Source organism: Stegostoma tigrinum, chromosome 26, assembly GCF_030684315.1.
Source record: "Stegostoma tigrinum isolate sSteTig4 chromosome 26, sSteTig4.hap1, whole genome shotgun sequence".
In the NCBI taxonomy this organism is placed as follows: domain Eukaryota; kingdom Metazoa; phylum Chordata; class Chondrichthyes; order Orectolobiformes; family Stegostomatidae; genus Stegostoma; species Stegostoma tigrinum.
The window spans coordinates 30,711,835-30,731,153 of NC_081379.1; the positions used below are offsets into that span (position 1 = coordinate 30,711,835).

A 19,319-nucleotide genomic window follows, 5' to 3' on the forward strand; every position below is an offset into this window, starting at 1 on the left:
TGACTCTCTCATATTAAGACACGGTTTCCATTTTTATACCTACCTCTCCACATACCCACAGAATGCTGATCTAAACATGCTGGGCCAAATCCGAAAATATACGATGTACCCAGGAATTCTGTGATGTCAAGTTACATAAGCGATGTGCAGTAGATGGTTGACCTTTTCAGCCTTGCTATGGATATAACCATCATTATGACTGTAGTAATATTACATCCATCGTCAAAGTGTTATGCTTGAGACCTTTGACTGTTCAATTTTTTTTTAATAAGTGATAAATACTGACCAAAAATGGTTTGTGAACACACCTGCATGGAAATAAACATAACTCTTTGCACTGAAACTATAATTTTCCCTAAAGGCATAAAAAAAGTCAGTTGATCTAGTGTAAAGATAGATTTCTTGTTTTAATTCACATGCATGCTAGTTTCATACTTTGAAACATGAAAGACTCACCTCCCAGATAGCCACCTTGGAAAGGCAAAGGAGCCAGACTTGGGAATGTACAAAATAACCATGTTTCAATGGCTGGTTGGCAGTAAAGATCAAAGAAAAGCCCCACCGAATGCAAACCAAATGTTTGCGTGATGACCAACCAATATTTTACATGCTATGATTGTTTGCTACACCCAGCTTCCCTCTATTGAAATCAGGTGTCAATTATGCTTTGTTTAGCTTGAGATACCTGGAAGAGCTGAGCTCTATGTCAGAAAGGAGAGCTATCTCCTCCCGAGCGTTCTCACCCTTTTCCTTGGAAGATTGCTCCCATTCTCCCAACTCCTCTGCATCAATAACAGTGCCACATTTCCTGCTGCAGTTGTACAGAGCACAACATACCAGGACAATGCACTACATTTAGTACGGACTATACTGTAGTCACTACACAACTAAACCCTGACCAGCCCAAGCAGTGAAAATACGTCATCAAATCTTCAACAGCCCTTTCATCTATTCCAACACAGCCCACATTGTATCTGTGTTCCAAATCACATAGGAGGTTGTGCAGTGGAGCCACAAGCCATAGTCATATAGGATAACCCTCAACCCACATGGCCATACATGTAAGGCACAGAGAACCTCAAGTACACCAGGTATGTGAGAGTACTCCAACATGCAGGAGTCATGGCAACTGCAAAGGTAGTGGGCACACACCCTCAGGAAGTGGTAATGGTGATCACTGATCATGTGAATGTGAATGGAATGTAATCACTTCCTGCTGATGCATTCCACAGTGCTGTGATACAGTGCTCTCAGTGCCATGTGTGGATAATCGACAACACCCTGCAGCTGAAGGAACACAATTAATGTCCCAAATCCTACCATACAAGCTATAGAATGGGCCAGGTCAAGGGCGATCAAAACATACTGGTGTCATTTGCACTGATGGCATCGGTCAATGTCCTGATGGATTAGTGGGGACATGACTCAGATACCACAGAAGTCACTCATTGGTCCTTGGAAAGAGTCAGCTACATAAAAGCTCAAATGTAGCTCTCTCCCTCACAGCCACTGGGAGAGGACAGTGTCCCACCCAGCATCTAGTATAGTTCCACCACTGCATTCTAGTAAATATGGAGCCCATGCTCACACTGTGCCTTGTTTGTCTCTGAGAAATAGAGTCAGGGTCGAAAACCTCTGGTCCTCCTGTGGTCTCTTACATGCTGACGGACCCTATTTTTATGACCTCTCCCTGATCTGGATACTCCTCAGCTTCTGTGACCTGCTGCTGCTCCTGGTCTTGTACAGCTCACATCATTCAGGTCCACACGACATGGCTGGACAAAAGAGGAAACGTTGCCTAATTTTCTTTTGAATGGTATAGCAGTTGTCAGAATGCTTGTACCAGTGCCTCTGATACTGTCTTTTCTAATTTGAATGCTCACAGACTACTACTTATTTTGAACATTTTCAGTTTTTCCTTCTGAATTCTCGCACTTCCTGTTCATTCTTTTCATGCAAATATTTAAATTATGTTGGAAGTTTGGCATTCCCTGCCCTCCATCCATTGTTTAATGAGTTAACATCCTTCAGAAAGAGAAATCAATAATTCTGCCATAGGTATTCAGAGAGCTAACATGCTCAGGAAGAAGATAAATTGTACAGTGATAAAATCCTGCATCCAAAGCATTGTACAGGTTATTTTGATCTAAAATAAAAGGGTGATGACAACTGCCAGAAGTGGTGGAAGATATATAGCCTTGCGTCATTTGGAAATGTGATTCATCAGAATTATAGGAGCACAATGTTCTATGTGCTGAAGGAACTTTGTAATGGTGAAAACAAACATGTTTCATGTGCACTGTTGTAACCTAAATTATTCTGCAAAAAATATATTGAAGGATAAAAACCCCACAAGCTTTTAGTGATGGAGATAGATCGATGAGTTCTTTGGATTATTCTTGGAATTCATGCAAATGGTTACAGAAGTTTGCTGAAGAATTATGCACAGTTTAATGTAAAAAGCCAAGAGACTGGTAGATTTAATGAAAACATAGAAGTATACTAATTTAGCTATACTTACTTGGTGTATTGAATCTTTGTAGAGAGGGATAGGAAAGTGGTTTTGACATTGAACAAATCATACTGTAGTAAGCTTGGGGGGCTATCAGTATTTGGAAACTAATGTCTTCCTTGATGTTGCATATGACAGCATTGTTCTTGTTTTATGCAAGCTAGATCTGCACGCAAGGGTTGTGTAGAGGAGTCATGATCCAGGTGTTAAATGACCAGCCCTGTCGTCTCGTTGCCACCTTCTGGTTGGTATGGGGGTTTTTATAATGACAGAACAGTTTTCCATAGGAAACAAATTATGATTGCTGTCAGGATATTGAGCACACACACCAGCTGGACATGCAGTTAATGGTGAGCTTTGCTGTTGTGGTACATCTCGGCATAGAGCACCTGCAAAACCAATCCATGGGGAGTTCCACTATCCTGGCCATGCCACGTGCATTCTCCACCTCTGCTTGTCCAGGCAGAACACAATGAGCTCCAGTCTCTCAGTTTCAAGAGCATCTGTCATCTGTCTGATGTAGTAGTAAATTGTAAAATGGGAGGTATTGCACTGCTGTAGCCCAGGAGGTTCCCAGTGCAAAGCAACTCATGGCCATTGTCGCCTTCGCAACCAGAGACCTTCCTCACCCTGCTCTGTGATTGCAAATGTCCTCCTTTGCAAAGTAGAGTCACTTCTCCTGGTTCAGGTTGAGGTAAGAGAAATGCTCTCAGAAGATCTGAGCTGGATAAGGGGCACCCTGCTGAGAGCTCTCCTCCCTGTCTTTGAGCAGCTCTGAACAGCTCTATTCAATCTCCCTTTCACACTGCACCCCAAAGATGATGGATACTATAACATCCAGGATGGGGACTAAACCAACCACAAAGCTTTAAATCAAAACCAAAGCCTTTCCACATTTCACACCACTTCCGATCAACTTCATCAATTCATTAACTTTCAATAATTATACAAGCCAGCAGATACTTCCAGAGCTCAGACAAAGCCAGTCAGAAAGAATCAGCAACTCACAAGAATATTGATGAGAAGTGGTGGGGTTTTCCTTCCTGCTGCTGAACACATGTTCAGCTGTGTGAGTTTAAGAGAGGGTGTTATAGAGTGACGTGTTCGCATATGGCAGTGTTGGCATCAAATCAGTGTTACATGGCAACTGACATCATGATTTGCCTACTCTGAATACCACCAGTGCATGCCCCTAACGCCTACCCTGCTGACCTCCCAGGAGTGACATCTGGGTCATGCCACAAATGTGATCTTGCAGACTAGATTCCATTTTGGTATCAGAAAAGACAAATGGAGCACCAAGACTATAGGTGCTTCAGGCTGAAATTTGCAACCACTGTTCTCAAAGTCCCATATAGTTTAAGAAAATTCTTTACTTCTCCCTACCTTTCCTTTAGATTCACCACAGTAATAAGGCAGATGAGGAGGAGGCAGGGGAAATTTCCCTTGATGTCTCTTGGGACTAAGATGATATCCCTGGTTCCTTTGCTCCACCCTCTTTCCAGCTTACCTCTGTCACTTGTTTTTATACTGATTTGCCAGCTCGGAGACATTTATCTGGCAGAAACAGATATTGGCTCCAATTTGACACCCATTCTAGTGATCCACCCCAATCGTAAACACCAGAAATACTGAAATGCTCTACTTGGGACAAATAGGGTCTTATGAAGATGGGCCATGATGTGACACAGAAAATGTGTGTAACTAATGCCTTTGTTTTACTAATGTTAATATTTTGGCTATAGACTTGTTTCACTGTTAGTGTGTGAAATCCCAATTACTTTATGAAAATGATGATATTAATAGTTGTACAATGTATGTACTTGTCCCACCTTCTGTCTGATACAAAAAAATCTTAAATAACAATCCAGTCTGTTTTAACTTTTGAGTATTACATTAATCTTTTCCTTACCACACTGCCACAGCACTGCAGGGTTCTATTGTTACAACGTGATATTTCAACAGTCAACTAAAAGTAATAAAGCCGATTACCATGTGTGTGCATTAACAGCTCTGAAATGGGACTGAATACATCCAAAAATGTATTTCTAAATATTAAGAAGAAAGCACAACCATTTATATTACTCCCTGAAGATGTGTTTCATTACTCTGCCTGGACTCTAGGCTCATAGACATTTATGGAACAAAAGGCAACCATTCAGGCATTGTGGCCATGGTAGCCAACGAAGATCTGACCACTCTCATCTTATTTCCCAACTTATGGTGACAATGACAACTGTGAATATCTAAGTACTGCTTACATATTATGAGAATTGTTGACTCAATCACCCTTTCAGGCAATGGGTTCTTGACTCTCACTATATCTGAATAAAAATATTTCGTCTTATCTTTCCCTTTTACCTTTTACCTCTCAACTTAAATCCATGTCCCCGGTTGTTGACTCCTCTATGAATAGACAGTGTCTCCCCTTCCACCATATTTGTGGTCCTCATGATCTTATACACTTCATCAGCATCCCTTGCAAACGTCGCCGCTCCAAGGAAAACAACCCCAGCCCATCCAATCTTCCCACAGACCTCAGACCCTCCAGCCCAAGCTGCAAGTTGGTAAATTTCCTCGACCTTCTCTTGAGGGCAATCACAATACATCCTTCCCATAATGTGATGATTAGACTGCATGCCTTACTCCAGCTGTAGCCTAACCAACATTTGATTCAGTTCAAGCATCAATTCACTGTTATAGGGTCGCAGAGTTATACAGCACAGAAACAACGCTTAGGTCCTACCCGTACGCACTGACCAGACATCCCAGTCTGACCCTGTCACATTTGCCAACATTTGGCCCATATCCCTCTAAACTCTTCTTATTCATATACATCCAGATGCCTTTTAAACATTGTAATTGTACCAGCATCTCCACCATTTTGTGTGGCAGCTCCTTCCACAAACACATCACCCTCTGCATGAAAGAAGTTGCCCTTTAGATTCCTTTTACATCTTTCCCCTCTTCCCTTAAGCCTCTGCCCTCCAGTTTTGGACTTGCCCACCCTAGGAAAATGATCTAGGCGATTCACGCTTCCCAAGCTCCTCATGATTTTATAAACCTCTATGAGGCCACCACTTAGTGTCTGATGCTCCATAGAAAAAAGCCCCAGCCTATTTCGCCTCTCCTTGTAAGTCAAACCCTCCAGTCCCCAGCATCGTCTTTGTAAATTTTCCTGCAGCCTCTCAAGTTTAACAATATCTTTTCTAGAACAGTGACCAGAATTGTCTGCAGCATTCTAAACATAGTCTGATCAACAGCCTGCACAGTCGCAACATGACATGCCAACTCCTATATTCAATGTCCGAACTAAAGAGGGCAAACATGCCATATGCCTTCTTCACCACCCTGCCTGTCTGTGACTCCACATTCAAGGAACTATGCACCTGTAACCTTAGGTCTCTTTGTTTGGCAACATTCACCAGGGCCCCACCATTAACTGTATCAATCATGCCCTGATTTGCCTTACCAAAGTACAGCATCTCACAGTTATTTGAATTAAACTCCATTTGCCACTCCTTGGCCTACTAGCCCATCTAATCAAGGTCCCATTGTATTCAAAGATAATCTTCACTGTCTACTACACCACCATTTTTGCAAATTTATGAACCATACCTCCTGTATTCACATCCAAATAATTCTATGCTTTGGATACTAAAGACAAGTATTTCATATGTCTTCTTAACCACCTTATCTGCCTGCTTTGCAACATTCAGGAATCTGTGGATGTGCACAAGTTCTCCCAGGTCTTCCGTACTTTCCAGGGTCCTACCATTCACATTGTAATACATTGCCTTTTTAGCCCTCTTGAAGTCCATTACCTCTCCCATTTCTGGTTGAATTCTATTTGCCACTGCTCTGCTGACCTGACCACTAGATAATATCCTCTCGCAGTTTGAGCCTATCCTCCTCAATATTCACCATCCGATTGATTTTTGTGTGATCTGTGAACTTCTTGGTCATAACCCTTACATTTAAGTTCAAATCATGAATGTACACCACAAATAGCAAGGGCCCCAGCAGTATGGCCTGTGGAAACGCTACTGGAGACAAGCCTCAAGTAACAGAAGCATCCCTTTATCATCACTCCTCTGCTTCCTTATCTCAGCATATACCTGCATTGTCCTTTTCCATCATGAAGACCAGTGCAAAATATTAGTACATAGTAATAGATTCAGAAAGGAATACAATAATTTAGGGACAATCCAAGAATTGTTTTTAACAATAACTAAAACCTAATTTACTATATTAGAAGTAACAGCATAGATGAAATGTTGTAATTGCATGATGTGGGAGCTATACTTTTTCTTTACTTCTGCTTTTCTATTCTATGTTTTGGTTCATGTTTCTGTGTTTTAAGGAGGCACTGGAGATTGCTGGTACTATACTGCACTTTTCACTGTGGTTTGTTACAAAATACATGTGACAATAAATAAATCAAAGCTGGGGGATCCCACTATGAGCCACAACGACCACATCTGAAGTAAAGGACCACAGCTCGAGGAACTTCGGCTCAGAGTCAATGAGCTGGAAACTCAGCTTTGGATGCTGCAGCACATTGGGAGGGGGAGAGTTACCTTAATGCTGTGCTCCAAGAAGTAACACTGTGTAATTTAAATATTTCAACTTTGGTCACTGGTTAGGGACAGGAGGCATGTCCACAAGTGAGATCCTGAATTTAGTATTGGAAGACTCTCAGCTCTTGACCTTTTCCAAAAGGTACAAAGTACTTGCTCACTATAACGACAAGGAAGATGTCTGCTGGGAGGATGGTCAAACTGACTGTTGTACCATGGTCCAGGAAACTATTCAAGCAGGAGGACCACAAAATAATAGTGGTAGGGGATTCTAGGTTTAAGGTGACAGATAACATCCTTTGTAAGCAGGATTGAGAATCCAACATAGTGTGTTGCCTGCCTGATGCTAAGGTGGAGGACATCACAAATTGGCGTGAAATGATATTGGATAGGGAGCAGGAGGCTTCTGTTTTTTCTGGATCCATGTTTGTATGACAGTAGGCAAAAGGTCCTGTTCAGGAATATCAGGAATTAGGAACAAAATTAAGAAACAGGATCTCCAAAGGTAGTAATCTCAGGATAATTACCTGACCACATGCAAAGTTGGAAAGAATTAAGAAGATTAGTGAAGTAAACACGTGACAAAAGGAATGGCGTGGGAAAGAGTTATTCTATTTCATCGGGCATTGGCATTAGTATTGGAACAGAAAGGAACTGTTCTGTCAGGATGGACTCCACCTGAACTGATCCAGGACCAAGATCCTGGGACAAAAGTTTAAATAGTGTGGTCACAATGATTTTAAATTAGTCGGAGGCAGCGAGGGCTCTGGAAAGGTTATTAAAGTTTCTGGAACAAGTAGTTGGATGGAGGATGGAAAGGTACAGGAATCTGACTTCAGGCACAGCAGATAAAGGGAGCAGTATTGGAGGGGGAGAAAAGGTGGTTAATGTAGGACTGATGGTGTTGTACTTAAACGCACACAGTATATGAAACAAGGTAAATGAGTTCATAATGCAGATTGAAATCGTCAATCATGATGTTGTGGGTATCACAGACACATGGTTGCAAGAGGATCAGTACTTGGAACTAAATATCCAAGGATACATATCCTATCCAAAGGACAGTTAGATGGGCAGAGGAGAGTGGAATTGACTTATTAGTAAAAAATTAAATTAAATCATTACCAGGAAGTGATATAGAGTTGGAAGGTGTAGGATCTGTGTGGGTAGAGTTGAGGAACTGCAAATGAGAAAAGACCCTGATGGGAACAAAAATAAAGTTGCTGGAAAAGCTCAGCAGGTCTGGCAGCATCTGTGAAGGAGAAAACAGAGTTAACGTTTCGGGTCCGGTGACCCTTCCTCAGAAGTGTTCTTCGAAATCATTTTCATTCAGTGAAGAGAATTTGCCAAGATACTGAATTATGACTGCAGAATATTTATTACCAGTTAAGAAGGTAGATGAGGTCTCTGTTTACTGAAATAAAATACTTCAGATTGTGCAGCTGTCAACAGCAACATTAGCCTAGATTTAAACATCATGATTGAATCGACGGTGTCATTACATAGAAATGGGTTTGATTGGTTAAAAAACACCTAAAAATGTTTTGGCTTTGTAGTTAATCAAAAGCCAGAATACTGTAGAGTGGGGTAGATGTCTCACCAATGTGATTATGTCAAAATGCACTGAGCAGTAAAGGCTGCTTCTGTGTCAGTGAAAGTGTCTATAAAGCGCTAAGGATTAATATGACTGGTGATGGAGAAAAATATATAGCCAAATCTAACTGTGACTAGCATTTAATTATTTGGTTAACCAGCCATCTTAACACTGATGTATAACACAATGCATAACAAAGTATGCAAATTGGATAGCACGGATTGAGCTCGTCTTCTTCAAGGTGACCCATAAGTGTCTTTGTGATTAGGCCTCAAAGTATCAGTCCTCCTTATTCCTCTGATTAAACAGTAAGTTATGTGTGGGGTGATTACACGTTCTTAAAAAAGAGGTTTCAACACACCATGAATGAATACGATAACTGTATTAATTTGTACCAGAGCAAATTGTGTCAGAGAATCTTACACATAATCAGTGTAAAGTAACTGAAATTATCAGCATGAAGTCTACAGTGTGATTTGGTTTATGGAGGTCAAAAATGCAGCAAAAATCCAAATTTGATATTATAATCTTAATATAGCAGTTTTATGCAACAGTATTCAATTCTTATTTCACATTATTTCAATTTTGTTTGTTTTTGTTTACATTTATTTTAAGCTTTGCAAACTCATTGTTAATTCAACAGCTTCTGCATTTCCAACACCTTGCATTTATGTAGTGGCTTTAAAGAAGCAAATAAGCCCAAGGTGCATGGAATACTCGACATTCCAATTTCAGAACTGCAAAGTTCATAAAGTTGTATACATTGAATTAATGACAATTTTAGGAGAAAACCATTTTTTAAGAAATAATATCACAGCAACCTTAACGATCATTAGAAAATGCAGTGTACTATTAATAATGACAAAATAACTGGAGAATCATCAAATGCCTTTGGTTTCATCTGAATGGCTAAAGCCATTGAACTTAAAAGTTGGATCTGAATGACTAAGATCTCTGCAAAAATCAACAGAACGCAGGAAAACTTGGCTCTGCTCGAGCTGACTTTCCCTGGTTTAAGATTGGATTTCTATTACAAGGGCATAAATGGTTCCAAGATTCTAAAATGACCCCTGCAGCAATCGGAAAAAGAAATCTCAGGCATAATTTAAGGTGACAGCCTTACCATGACAACTGCTGCATCTGTTATGGGCCAGTTACATTGTAATTTCTGTGTCAGTGCAACAGGACCGTGCATTGCATGGGCATACAAAGTGCAATCCAACTGTTGTCAGAATTCACCAATCTGGAGGTGATTCAGACTGCAGCAAACAGCACAGAAACACTTGGAGCAGGTAGTCTCCTGGCTTTCACACTGAAGGAAAGACATGTATTTATGTAACACCGTTTCAACTTCAGGAACTCCCAAAACACTTCACACTCACTGAGGCACCTTGAAGGTGTAACCACTGTTTCTTACTGAGAAACACTACATAGACCAAACTGGAAGAAAACTAACAATACGGATACATGAACACCAACTAGCCACCAAGATTCATGGCTAATTCTCACTTGCCTCACTATGCAGGGACAACGAGGGACACAAATTTGACTGGGACAACATGTCCATGATTGCACAAGCCAAACAGAGACATGCCAGGGAATTCCTGGAGGCCCAGTATTCCAACTGGAACTCCATCAACAAACACGTCGATTTAGTCCCTGTGTACAAACCACTGGGAAACAGAACCAGAAATAATACCAACCATCCCGGCAAGCCAATGCATATAAACAACAAGCAGGACGGAGCATTGACACTTCATCAGAGGTGCACTGATGATGTTACCTAGCAGGATGTAGAAATGTTTGCAACCAAACGTACCGGCTTGGCGAGTATGTTCATACAGTGCAGAAAAAGCCGCTGGGCCCATCAAGTCTTCACCAACATAACCGCCACTAAAAGTGCATAAATCCCAATTTTCTGTATTTGTCCCATATCCTTGAATGTTATGATATTTGAAGTGTCCATCCAAATGTTTTTTTAAAGTTCCAGCCTCCACTACCTTCCAAGGCAGTGCATTCCAGATTCCCACCACCCACGGAGTGAAAATGTTTTTCCTAAATCCTCTCTGAATCTCCTGCTCCTTACCCTAAAATGATGCCCTCTTGTGATTGATGCCTCAACAGCTGCTCCCTACTCACCCTGTCCCTCATAATCTTATATAGTTCAATCATGTCCCTCTCAGTCTTGTCTGCTCTAAATAAAACAATCCAAGCTTATCTGGTCTCTTTTAAAGCTCAACTTCTACATTCCAGGCAACATTCTATTGAACCTCCCCTGTGCCCCCTCCAGTTCTATCACATCCTTCTGTAGTGAGACAACCAGAACTGCACACAGTGCTCCAGTTGTGGTCTGATCAATGCTCTGTACAGCTCCAACATTATGTCCTTGCCCTTATAGTCGAGATAAGGGCATCGGTTTAATCTAAAAGCCATTTTTCCATCTCCCCTTGAATACTGCACTGTGAGTCAACTTGGATATAATATTCAGGTCTCACCCAGTGGTGAAAGTGCTCCTATTGAGTCACTGCTGATGTTATAACTGCAACAAATACGTAGGTGCTGTCCACATGGCAGTTTTACAGACTGCAAAAAGAGTCCAGATGGTCTCCTGGATCACCTTTAAACCTTTCTGTGTTTGTGACAGGAAAAAGTAATTGTTATTAACAATGTCACTGGCACCCTGCCACCTACGAGTGGAGTTCTTATCATGTATTTAAGTATGCAAATACCGATATCCACTTTACCTGAGTACAGTATGTTGCATCGTTGGAAGGGAAAGGTAAGTGCTGTTACTTCAGCCAATCTAGAAGACGCGCTGATGTAAAATGAATATCTATGCCGTGCAAGAAAATAAATGCATGCATGAAATACAATATTGCTAAGCTGGGCATCCCATTTTGACTACAGAGCAATAGTAAGTGCAGCTGATGGTGATATATTTAGCTATTATTATGGAGCTGGAACAAAAGAAAACATTGACCAGTCAACTTAAAGTCAATGACAGGAAAGATGCAGTAAAATATGTGATAGAACATTTAGACAAGTAAATCATAAGAACTAATTAGCATTGATTTCAAAAGGCTAAACCATGCTTAACTAAGCTAATAATCTGTGTCGAGGTAATGGAGCATAGACAAGAGTAATATAGTAGATCCCATATACTTAGATTTTTAAAAAGTCTTAAGTGAAATGCCACAGGTTAAGATCATGAGAAATATTGGAGCATATGATGCTATGCGATTACTTGATGAACAGATAACAAATCAATTAATAGTTTGAAGGCAGAAAGGATGGTTTCAGGGTCATTATCCATAATTTACATTTATAATTTAGGTCAGAACGAGTAATACAAGCCCAACATTGGCCGATGATACCAAACTCAAATGGTTAAGCTAACATCAAGAAAGAAGGCAACGTATGACAAGAGGACGTTAGAAATTGGCAGGGTGGGAAGTTATGTGGCAAGTGAACTCTGATAGGAAAGTTGACACATATTGGTGAGAAAAATAGAAACATACACCTTAGTAGAACAATTGGACAAACTAATAGATCTTGTGTTGCTGCTGGACAAATCATCGAAAGCGGTGCTACAGGCCAGCAAAATAATTAAAAATACCAACAAAACACTGGGATGTATTTCTTAGGATATATCATTCAAAAGCAATGAAGCTACTTTAAACTTTTTATGAGATCCTGGTCAGGTCACACCGTGCACAGCTTGGATCTTTATACAAAATAGTACATGGATGTACTTCAAAAAGTGCAAAACTAAAATCACAAGGATATTACCAGAGACAAGAAAGATGGGACAGTTTGCTTAGCAAAACCGATGACCTGGTTTGGTTGGGGGGGTGGGGGTGCGCGGGCAGTGGGGGTGGAATCTGATATTGGTCTTTAGAGGCGAAAGATGAAAGGACTTGCCCATTTGTGATGAGGCCAAAGCTAGTGTACATCAGTACAACATAATTTTGGACAAATCCAAAAGCAAAATGATTAGAAATGCTTTTATTCAGAAAGTGTTTAGAATATGGAGTTCACTCCAATAGGAAATGATAGATGAAATTAGCTTAGACACTTTCAAAACGAAACTATTCAGGAACTAAGACTCATGTTGCTCTGTAGAAATAAATTTAGACCCCTCCCCAAGCAGCACTGCAGACCATCCTCAACCACCAAGTGAAAATGATGATAATTTAATTCTAAAGTGTGTGGACAGCCAGAGGGATCTGAGTGTACATATGTGTAGACCAGGACTGGTGGAGAGAGTGGTTAGTAAACCATATTATCCAAGGATTTATTACTGAGAATCTAGAACTCAAGAAGTAAGGAAGTTATTCCAAGCCTGTCTAAATCACTAGTTCTGACTCAGTTGCCTCAATACTGCATCTAGTTCTGGGCAGCACAGGAAAAGAGATAGTAGGAACTGCCAGTGCTGGAGTCTGAGATAACAAGGTGTGGAGCTGGATGAACAGAGCAGGCCAGGCAGCGTCAGAGGAGCAGGAAAGCTGATGTTTCGGTCTGGATCCTTCTTTTGAAGAAGGATCCAGACCTGAAACGTCAGCTTTCCTGCTCCTCTGATGCTACCTGGCCTGCTGTGTTCATCCAGCTCCACACCTTGTTAACACATTGGGAAAAGATGTGAAGGCATTAGAGATGGTGGTGAAAAGATGAATGCGAGTATTTCCAGAGATGGGGAATCTCAGTTATGTGGAAAATTGAGACTATTCTGCTCTGAGAAGAGAACATAGGGAGGACATTTGATAGAGATTTTCAGAATCATCTCTTGCCTTTGATGGAAGGATTGGGAACAATTAAGGACACAGATTTAAGAAAATGGCAAATGACACAAAAGTGACATGAAGAAAATCTTTCTCAAGCGCGTTTTCTTTTATATATTCACTCGCAGAACATGGATATCACAGTTGTGCTTGTCATTTGTTACCCATCTTCATCTGCCCAGAAGACAGTTAAGAATAAATGGTGTGGGTCTAGAGTCACATGTTGGCCGGATGAGATGATGACAACATTAGTGAAAGGTCACTAGTAAAGCAAATAGGTTGTTCCAAAAACCAACCATGGTTGAATGGTCATAATTAAATCCTTGTTTTAAAACTTAACCCATTTTTTCTAATCAACCTATTGCTCAGAGATGTTATTATATAGCTCTGTAGCAAGTGGGACCTGAACCTCGGCCCTCTGATACCAGGGTAGGGGCACTACCACTGCACAAGAGGGCCTATCATTAAATTGTTAATTTTAGATTTTTATTGAATTCATATCCCAACCGTCTACCTTGATTCTCAGAACATCACCTGGCTCTCTGGATTAATAGTCTAGTAATAATACGACTAGGCTATTGCCTCCCCTTGGAGGAGTGCACTGCTTGCAGGTGTCACATTCAATTGAAGCTTTTCAAAGAGATTTGAACAATTATGTCAAAGGAAGAGTATGAGAAAGTGAGGGAAAGGTGCAAGATGAATTACCTCTTTGGAGACTTAGTGCAGACATGAAGAATAATTGGCTTCCTTCTCTACAGTGACCATTCTGTGATTCTAAACAGGGAATGGGAAAATATGCTGAAGGGTTTCGAACAGACATGGGAGCATACTCAGGAGGTGAAATTGCCTCTTTAGATTAGTTGAGCTGAATGGCCTGCTCCTGTGAAGTAAATTTAAATTTGCTGTGATTGTATTCATTGCCACGCAGTGTAAGTGCTCATTATGGCTGGGGTATCTGCTGCTGCATCAATTCTGCTCAGAATGCAAAAGATTTGCAAAATGGTGGCTTCATTAAATGTTGGTGAATCGGGAAGGTATGGCATAAATAGAGATGAAGGATTTCTTTTGCACTACTTCCATTAGAGATCTTCTTGGAACCTATTAAGAGGGGAGTGTCAAAGGGTGCTGATTATATTTTTGGACAGGAAGGTAATAAATTTTGGATAAAAAGGACTCCACCAGAACTCTTAGCACTTTCCCAAACAAACTAACTTAACTGAGCTGAGCCCAATTTTCTGTCCTGGAATTTTGCTTATGGAAAGCAAGTATGTATTGCACATGACCTGGTGGGATCAGTGTCTTGATAAAATCAATTCTGCTACAGCTGAATGTTGCAATGAACGTAATGTGATGAATAAAATGAAAGGAGCCAGCCCTGATTTTGTTTATGACTGAGCTGTAAAACAAGCTTTGTTTTTGAAGAAGCAATCACTATTCTACCAGTGCTTTCCCCCTTTATTACAATGCAGATCTCAGCTCATGACAAAGATTACGCCACCTAAATCCCTTCTCTTTTATAAACTTCTATCAGCTGCGTTATCAATTTATAGTATTATAAATATCTTATTTGACAAGCAGGCGATTTCCTTAATGAGAAATAAATGGGAGACAGAATGAGGAAATGAGCAGCTGGCCCTTGTTTGGATTCTGCAAGTTCATTAAAACAATATTAGGCCACATGCTTTGTATTAAGTGTCTCCATTTTTTTCCTATGACTTGAAGGCTTCCAATCAGCAAATTGCAGGCTGGAGCATTCATGGCCATCCCAGCTCATGCATAAGAAATGCACTGTGCCACCCGTGTCATCCCGTGACTCAGAAAATGTTAAAAATCTTAATTGAATAATGACAAGGTTGGCAGACAGCTCTGGTGGGAGACAAGCATCGCAGGTTCTGCAACAGGCCAAGATGATTGCACTTTATTCCCAATTAGGTGGTTGAAATTAGAATGTAATTCAAATATTCTTCGAGCAGAGCCATCACAGTCCATCACGGCATTTATCAGGGCCCATCAGTGTTTGCCTCACTCAAGGCATGGTGCTTCACAGCCAATCACTGTCATTGGGGCCAGGCCCATCAAATTGACAAAGCCTCTCAGAAATGTTCCGTGAGTTCTGCTGACTCTGGCCCGGCTCTTTTGGACCTCGTCCAGATTTTGGTGATGTCACATGTTTCACAGAGCAAAGTAAATTGTTCCTTACGGCTGTATGCAAACGAGTCTGTGTGCTTGTCAGCAATAGTCAGGGGGTCGGGGACAGTCTGACTGACAGCCCGGTGCTAAAATGATGCGCACTCTGACAGCCCGGCAGTCATAATGTTCAAAGAAATCGAGAGATAATGGCTGAGGCTGGAGCAATTGTCAGTCAGCATCAAAGTTAACCTGAATGAAAAGTAGAACATCTATAAACAGAAAATTGATCATGAAATGAACTGCTGTGCAGGCAGGTCACTGGGAGCCTTCAGTAAAGCCATCCATCGCAATTTAACCTTCCTCTCACCCAGATCCCTCAGAAAAATCACTTCCACTGAAGCAGTTTCAGGACCCAACTATGTAGTTTCAAGCTGACATGCTGAAACTTGCTGATTTGCTTTTATTATTTTAATTGAATTGAGCTGTCCGAAATGGTTACATTAACAGAAAGCAAGGAAAACCAAGGAGAAGGCTCTCTGCCATGACCCCCATTTAAGAAAATTAAACCATCAAGATTGTCTTCAAAGTATTGTTTTTGTTTCCTTCCCTCACACTCCTCTCTACCTGTAACTTCCCTCAAATTGATGATCAAACAGGAAATGCTGATGATATCAGTGGCGGAATGCATGTAACAAGGTCAAACAGCTGAATTAACATCAGGAGTTGAAGTGCCGCTGTTGCTAAAATATCCTTGATTAGGATTGCATCTCCTAATGATAATTTGGTCTGCTCTGCTGTCAGCTTTCGTAATTACTCCCACCCAGCCTCCACAATGAGGTGATGAGCACCCCCTCTTTAATCACAGGCCTTCTAGCTACCTGCAATGAGATGATAAAAGGAATAGAAAGGAATCTGAATCTGTATGCAATAAATCTTTCTATCCTTTCCTACTTCAAATGGAAAGGATGTGAGATTAACTGGGTGGTGGAACAGGATGGGTAGTGAAGAGTGATAATGGGAACTGCAGATGCTGGAGAATCCAAGACAACAAAGTTTGGAGCCGGATGAGCACAGCAGGCCAAGCAGCATCTCAGGAGCACAAAAGCTGACGTTCCGGGCCTAGACTCTCTGATGAAGTGTCTAGGCCCGAAACGTCAGCTTTTGTGCTCCTGAGATGCTGCTTGGCCTGCTGTGTTCATCCAGCTCCAAACTTTTTTATCTTGGGTAGTGAAGAGTGATCCTTTTAGTTTTCTTCTCGAAGCAAGTACAAGTAGTCCTTGATTAACACGATTTCACCAAACATAGTTTTTACTTCACTACACATGATTCGAACAACACACACCTGATTCAAAATAATACCATTCTTACCAGATTCCCAGCAGCTTGGAGGAATAATTGTCCACCAAAACTCAGCATTCCTGGGCAAGTTACTGTTTGTTCAGCTCATTTGGCCATTGCTTGCCTGAGTGACATCTCCATCTATTTTTTTTAAGAAAAAGCAGGAAATCGACGCAGCAGAGGATGAAGCTGAAGAGCTTGCTCTTCCATATATTCCCACTGCCAAGAGGCTAACAGAAGCAATCTAGTTGTCAGAGTCAGTGGTGAATATTTTTGACGGTGATGACCTGGATTGTAAATGGAGCTGCAAGGTGGCAAGACTTGTGAATGATGACACTTATTGCTATTGGGAAATGTACACTGGGAAAAATAAGTCAGCAATGCAGTTAAAGTTGGATGTGTTTTGAAATGTACTCTTCAACCTCCCAAAGCAGCCTAATATTCTTTACCTTCGACTTCAAGAGCTTCAGATGAGTTGTATCAAGATCCACAGCTTTCCAACTCCATATACCTAATCTCATAATGAGACAAGAAATATGAAAGGATATTCTTTTTGCATATTTGGTGCTTTATTCTAACTTTGTGCATGCTTCTGTATTTGTTTGATGTCTGGGACTGCAATCTGAAAATTTACATGGGTTTCTATGGGAGTACCTATTCTAAGTTATGCAAGTTTATGTAATGTAGTTATTTTCAGAAACACAGCTACTGCGTTATCATACTCTTGTCCTATAATGCAAATGTAAAACAGGCGGAGAAGCTTTGATAAGCTGTGTAATGTTTTGAGATCATAATTTCACTATAAAATCTAATAAATTTCTGTTGTGTTTCTAAACAGGCCATTTCAGCAGAAATCACCAGTGAGAAAAACACTTTTCCAATGATACACTGTTTCACTACAACCCCTTAACCCATCGCTCCCCCACATGGGGATTAATTTTAAACAGTAACAATAATGTAATTATGCAACATTTAAACACAATAAGATACCCTAAGGGGCTGCACAGAAATATTATAAAACAAAATTTGAATCCAATTCCCACAGCAGATGACCTAAAGCTTGATCAAAAAGGTAGAGTTGAAAGAACGTGTGGAAGGAAGGTAGAGAAGGGGGGAGGTTGAAAGGTTTTGAGAAGGAATTCAAGAAGGGCATAAGTAACTGAAATTAAGGCCACCAAACCTGGGGTAATCAAAATTGGGTATGCCAGAAATAAAGGAGAATAGATATCTCAAAGTGTTGTGGAAACTGGATGAGATTGCAGTGATAGGGACATATGGGACATGGGAGTAATTTGAAACAAAGACGAGAATTTGTAAACCTAGTTATAGCTTGACTGGGACCCAATATAACTCAACGAGCAGAGGGATAACAGGTGAACAAAACTTGATGTGTGGAAGGATACATGCAGCAGAGTTTTACACATTTCCAAATTTGTGGAGGATGGCATTTTTGAAGACCAACCAGTTATGGGTTGGACTAGTCAAGTCTATACGTACAAAAGTATGGGAGGGAGATGAGGCAGGAGTGAGTCAGTCTTTTCTATTCAGATCTTAAGTTGCATCTTGAGTTGCATCCATTTGTTGTGGAAGCTCATCTCAGATGACACCAATGTTTCAAGCAGTCATGTTCTGCCTCATGCAGCGGTCATGAGACAAAATGGAATGGTTGGCTAGAAAACTGAGTTTGTAGTGTGTGTTGTAGATATTGGCAATGAAACGAAGAGAATTTGAATTGGATCTCTGGTGACACACTGAGAGAAGTGCGCATTGATCCTTAGTGATCAAGAGAGTGTGTAATATTGATTGTAAACCAGCTGGTGAGGTTCGAATTTGATTTTGATTTTGTCACGTGTACTCAAGTACAAAAATACAGGAGTACAGTGAAAATTGTATAATGTCGTCACACAAGGCACTACCTTAGGTACCGAATCATAAGAACAAGGTAGAAAACAGAGCAAAATTAAAAGTTAAACATTGTGTTAATTACAGTATAGCACAAAACACACAAAGTAAAGTTAAAACTTACACACTGCGGACGTTCTTGGTTTAAAGCAGAGAATACAGAAATAAAGCTGAAAGTGCAAAAGTTAGTCTTTCTTAAGTGGTCAGTCATGATAGGACTACATTTTGAGGAACCACCTTGAGACCAGAAGTCCATGCTGAGGCCATGCTGGGCCAGGAGGTCGTCACGCTGGGTCTGCACTGAGTCCATGGCTGGGAGAAAAAAGAAGAGCGAAGAAGGAAATAAGACACAAAAGAGAAGAAAAAGAATGAGAGAAAACTGAACTGAGGAAGTGGACAGAGCAGGTGAGCTTTGTGTGAAGTGTCCCACCCTGCAGCCATCTTTGAATATAGTCTGAATATACAGAATAATAATGTTAGTTCTG

The 19,319-nt window shown here is 40.8% G+C and overlaps 2 long non-coding RNA genes across 4 annotated transcripts in view; one reads left to right on the forward strand and one right to left on the reverse strand.

The window, feature by feature from the left end:
* Positions 1-4,011, reverse strand: part of LOC125464350 (uncharacterized) — a 55,285-nt gene extending 51,274 nt beyond the window's left edge. For both annotated transcript variants that reach the window (XR_009447277.1, XR_007249999.2), the window contains exon 1: positions 3,899-4,011. This is a non-coding gene — a long non-coding RNA (uncharacterized LOC125464350). The remainder of the gene's footprint in view (positions 1-3,898) is intronic.
* The window catches only part of LOC125464351 (uncharacterized), a 60,920-nt gene that overhangs the window by 1,663 nt on the left and 39,938 nt on the right, over positions 1-19,319 (forward strand). For both annotated transcript variants that reach the window (XR_009447278.1, XR_009447279.1), the window contains exon 2: positions 17,771-19,239. This is a non-coding gene — a long non-coding RNA (uncharacterized LOC125464351). The remainder of the gene's footprint in view (positions 1-17,770; positions 19,240-19,319) is intronic.